The sequence below is a fragment of the Lissotriton vulgaris genome, chromosome 8 (genome assembly GCF_964263255.1).
Source record: "Lissotriton vulgaris chromosome 8, aLisVul1.2, whole genome shotgun sequence".
NCBI lineage: Eukaryota > Metazoa > Chordata > Amphibia > Caudata > Salamandridae > Lissotriton > Lissotriton vulgaris.
In genome coordinates, this window is record NC_141696.1 from 1112848344 (window position 1) to 1112854343 (window position 6000).

Consider the following 6000-nt stretch of genomic DNA (forward strand, 5'->3'; position numbering starts at 1 on the left):
GTAAGGGAGGAGATCCAGACTTCTGGTCTCTCAGTGTGAAAAAATGAGGTCCAATTTAATCGGACCTTTGTAGGAGGAGTGGGAAGTAGTGGCTTCATCTCCTATTCGGATTTGCCTGACTGGTATGACATTAAGGACCCCAAACGGTTTCAATATTTTCAGCTCCGTCACTGGCTGCTTCATTCAGATGTGCGCCCCTGGGTTAGCCGTAAACTTACGACCTATGAGAAATGGCTCCTCTCCAAGCACTCCGATCGTAAAATGATCTCAGAATTGTACCCCATGTTGCTCCCCCCGCATCGCAAGACAAGTCAGCTGATCAGCGCCGCTGGGAAGCAGAATTAGGAAGGAACCTCTCGCGGAAGGAATGGCAACAGATCTACTATAGGGCTCACCACACAGCACGGAACATGGGGAGCAGGGAAGCGGCGGTCAAGGTGGCCATTTACTGGCATTAGACACCGGCTCGACTGCATCAAATTGATCCTGACCGTAGCCCTGAATGTTGCAGAAGTTGTGGAGAAACAGGCACCCTAACACACATACTTTGGGAGTGTAGGGAGGTGCAGGGGTTTTGGGAGGAAGTCCTTACAGATGTGGACACCTACTTTGAAACAGAGGTCCCCCGATTTCCCGCCTACACCCTCCTAGGTTTGCCTAACGCACTCACTTTTCCACTTAAATCTTTATGGGGGAAACAAATGGGGATAGCCCTAGGTGCAGCTGTACATCATATCTTATACCTCTGGGGCACTAAAACCCAGCCCACGCACACTGGGAGGCTGCACAAATTATGGTACACTATTGGCATGGAGCGCATGCAAGCCACCCTCATGGCCTCAACAGCATCCTTTCACGAGGTGTAGCGACCGATCCTCTCGCTGCTGGCGCAAGAATTTAATGAAGTGGCTTGCCCCAAATATCTATGTTTGCTTAGGCTCACAGATGCTCCGACTCCTGCAGAAGGGTCGCAAGATGTGTAACCCATTGTTCCTACATGGCGCATGGCACACCGGTTCCGGGCTCCTGGGTGGGAGTTGGGCTAGGGTGGGATGGTTGGGGGGGTATACGGACGGGTGCGCTTCAGGGAGAGATGCGTTTATTGTTGGCTATAGCACCATTGACATTCATAGCCCTAGGGAGATATCTCACCTGTCTCCCAGGTGTTTGATAGTGGGACACCGAATGTACATGCTTAGGTTAGATGCTTTTGTTCTTGATTGTACCTGCTGGGCTCCATTACGGGCATTGGGTGTCTTTCCTTGATTTAATGTATCTTTGTCTGCTTAAAATCAATAAAATAAAGTTATTAAAAAAAAACGTATTTAACGTCTGTTGCAGCAAGAGAATTAATCCATTGTATCCATCTCAGATGTAAAGCTTTAGCATTCGAATGCTTGCTTTTGTCACTGCTTCTAAGGCAGGTACAGGCATAATGACCATGATGCGTTTACCCTGTGCGAGGGCTCTCTCTTTTGCTACTGCAGTTTGAACGGCTGTCAGAATTTTTTCCGTAGAAGTGAATTTCATTTCTGCTTGTGTGTAACAAGTGTGATTTGTAAGCTAGTGGTACTTTTTCCCTTCGTTAAAGGTTAGGTACGTAAATCCACATTGGCCTGGAATGATTCGGATCACTAAGTTGCATACGTTTAAGCATGTTTGTAAATGTTTTGTTGCTAACATGTCTGCAGTGAATGCAAAATTTCTGTGTGTTTTTATATCCAATTAACTGTTTTAAAATCAGGCTGGATTAATTCGTAGAGAGGTTTAACCCTTTCTGCGTAATTTAGAATGTATGTTCTTGCGAAATTCAGGAAACCTAGAATCAACTAAGTTTTTCAGCATTTTTGGAGGTTGGAGCATCGCACATTTCTCTAGAAAGTTTGCTGCCAGGCATTTGCATTCACTTGATAACTCGTATCCTAGAAACAGGACGTTGAGGTGGGCAATTCTTGATTTCTTAAAATTGAATTTATACCCTTCAGAGGCGAAGCCCAATATAATGGTGTTCACCCTGTTCAAGTGCCTATCCAAGTCATCGTCTGTTAGATAGATGTCATCTACATATGACACTGCTTCGTCATCATATGTTTGTAGTAACTCTGTTACCCTAGCTGAAAATAACCCTGGGCTGCTCCTGAATCCCTGAGGGAGACGACAGAAGTGACGCTGTGTCCCCATAATTGAGAAAGCGGTCAAATACCTACTTTCATGTGCAATGTTTTGACAGAAGAAACCGTTAGAAATATCTAAAGTGGTTTTATAACTCTTACGCACAATGTTTTTCATTAATGCGCCACTGTGTGCATTTTGTACTGCAAAAGTTTTGCGACAAGAGTTTAGATGTCTGTAATCCAAAACTAGACTATATGTATTGTCTGGTTTAGAGACAGGAAACAAAGGATTGTTCATTGACGAGGCGGATGTTTCAATCACCCCTTGATATTCAAGTTGATCTAATATCTCCCTGACCTGCTTTTTAGCTTCTTGTTTAACTTTGTACTGCTGTTGCGCAGTTGGTTGATTTTTTAACTGGATTTTATGGTGAGGAGAATCCTCATCCCAATCTACGTGATTTTTATATAATTCAGGAGCCTGGGCTACTGCCCATTTCCTGGCATAGGTATATTTTAAATGAATTGGAATTTGATTGGGGAAGGCTGGCATAATGATGTCTTCGCCATGTGGGTACTCCCTGACAAATTGTGGTGGCCAGTCTTGTTCAGCTAGAAGAATGTCATAACCCTGAGAGAGCAGCTCCCAAAAGAGTGCTCTTATTTTACTAGTAATATCTCCCTCCATCCGGAGTGTTACTTCATGTAACTTATGTGGGTTACTAACCCTGGTATCTGCAGTTTCAACTTGGATGTACTCATTCAACTCCACTGTCTCCAGATGATCCTTCAAGTTCTTGCTAGCAATGGTGACTTCTGCTGCGCTGTCCAACATTGTCTGAGCCTACTCCCTGTTCTTTAGTTGTGTCCTCAAGATCCTCGGCATGTCTGATTTCTGACCTGCTACCTTCTTTTTGGTGAATTGAGCTTTCTTATTTTTCTGAACGTGTTGATCGTCTTTGGACTTCACGCGTTCTCCTTGTGTTCTGACCGTCCTCTCTTCTTTTTGAATTTCTGTGACGAAGTCTGAAAGGTACGAGAGGAACGTGTATCAGTATCTTGATATCTATCAGGTTTTCTGTAATTATCCAAATTCCTAAGGTTATACCTCCTTTCAAGGGGCTCCTTTTGAGGAGACCTACCTCTGGATTGAGAGCACTTCTCTTTTGAAGTTTGTTTAGTGCTCTCCCACTTCTTTTTAGGAGGAGTAGGAGTGTTTTTAATAAAGACCTTTAACCTTGTAAATCTATTAAATTTTGTATAGTACTAAGTAATTGTTCATCCGACATTGCTTCAATGTCAGGGTCAGGTCTGTAGTTGTCTAAAGCCAGCCATGTTTCTCCTGGTCTACCTAGTGGACCGAGCCTGGTAATGTGATTTATATGTTTTAGGGCGCCATTGAACCAGAGCGCATACTCCTGGTAAGTTAGTGGAATTTCTATATCCTTTAAGGGAATGTATTTCATTGGTAGTTCATCTTCCTTGTAGAAGTGAAACACTTTTGATACTGGATTTGCTTCAGGGAAGACTATCCGAGAATAGAATACATCTGTCTGATGATATTCATGTGCCTCTATCACAAAAAATACCCTACCACCTCTCGATGTTAGGCCATTTTTTATACGTTTTATAGTGATGATTTTCCTTAAATTCACAGGAATGTTTACAGCATCATCGTCGGTTTCATTAAAACCTGTTGTGTTAAAAGCTGCCGGATTTACTGCAGCTCCACCGTTCTCTGTGTCACTATCCGTCATGATGTTGACTGAAAGTTTGCAGAGCAAGTTTCAAGGAAACAAAGATAAGGTGCACAATATTTTGGAACACACGACTGAATTACTTTAGCATCTAGCATTAAATTAGTGCCTTACCAAACATTGGGCGCCATGTAGTGTTGTTCCTATATTCCCAATAGGCTCTGCGCATTGGAATAATATATCCTATTGATTTGACGTAGGACTTACGTCAACTAGGTCTCTATCGAATATACTAAACTTAATTGTGTGTGTGCCAGCTAACTTAGAGGTCACTAAAAACGTTCTCAAATTCACAAGAAGGGATTCGTTTCTGACAACCGCATAAACATGACAACTTTTTTTCATAAGAATATATCTCTCAGAGTTGCGGAAACAATAGATCAGTATTTCAATTGTGCATGCTTCGTTTCTACAGAGTTGCAGAGAAATACAGAGACGGGCGTTTTCAATAAAAGGTTTATTCAACAGTCTTCTTCTCATGCAAGAGATATGAACTGCTACAATCGTTAGACAGAATATATGGTATAATGCGTACAGCGGGAATAGCATTATAAAATAATACTGTAACAGCATGGTAAGGTTTCTAAGCCATAACATACATACATAAATAACAGACTAAAATACTCAACTGGTGCTTCTAAAATACGCCTAGACCAGTGTACCTAACCTAGGTCTAGTATGAGGGAAGAAGTAAGTATTGATTAGCATTGGTTTAAGTTCTTTGCCAAGAATCCACCAAAGGTTTCTCTAGGTTCTAATCAGCTCCAAACCTTAGAACGAAGGCGGTTGGTATCTCTTTCTCGGGACTTGATTTCCCAACCCCCCGCAAGGGGAGTCAGAAACACTGGAGCTGGATTTCTCGGCAGGAGAGGGCAACTTCCTAATCAGTGCGTCAAATGGAGAGTCGGCTTCCTTCGGCACTTGCTGTAGCGAGCTGCGTCAGGCAAGTAGGCTGTCGATCTGCTCCGAACCACAGCATTTTGCTATAGCAAGTGAAGGTATATTTACATCTTGAAGGTGTTTAGGAATGCCATGTTTGACGTAATGACGGGCATATGAACATCATAAATGAACCCCTGGGGAATAGTTGTTCATTGTAAACCAACTGAGTTCTTGGAGAAATCAATATTCAAGCAAGGGGAAGTCCCTGACGGCTTAAGCTGGTTTTCCAAGAAATTGTTGTAACGTTTGGTGAACGGATGAAGTATCCATGCCTGTATTTGGGTAGCATGGGCTATGCCTAAATAAGGGCTTGATTTCTATGCCTATATAAGGGTAACGTGAATTGTACCTATATAAGGGCATGAATTGGAAAAATTCAATTGGAACCTAAAAAGCCACACAACAGTATGGGGTTCTGACTGCGAAACCTGCAACTGAAGAAAACATGGTTCAGTTTATTATACTACAATGTACAAGATGCACCACAGTTTAACTCTACCAAACAATACCTCTTCTGTTTGCACTCGCATACGCCTGTTTAAATGTGTGGGGTACTGTCTGTGAAACCTGCAACAGAAGATGCACAAGTTTAACTCTACCAAACAATTACCTGTGTGTTCTGCCTGTACTCACGTCTGCCTGTGCAATTGTATTTGTAGTACGGTCTCATAAACCTGCAAAAAAAAGGGGTGCAGATTGTGAATCTATTTACCCAGCAACCCCAACCCAACAAGGAACGTAAACAGAATGACCTTGTCTTTGTGGGTACTCGCACCTGACCAATCAAATCCAAATACCTTAGTCTGGAAACCTGCAATTGAAGACAAGATTGTCAGCAAACGCTCGAAGAATTACATGAATAGGACCGGTCTGGAGACCTCTATAGGAAAAATGACCAAATAATTACCTGGGATTCCAGTCTGGGACAAACAGGCGTGTGCCCATGTGTTTCATTATTAGCATTCATTATCTTAAACTGGTCTATAAATCTGTATTTTGTGTTACACCTTCTTTGATGCAGCTTTTCCCTGGTATTCAAACTGCGCAAATGGTTGAGGTGGGTGAATAAGGAAATTGACAAGGAAGAGTGAGCAGCACACAATCCATCAAAAGATCCCAACTGAGGGGGCGTGGCCAAGATGGCGACCTAGGAGGATGCTAATTCCGGAGGCTCCCTGTTCCGGGGT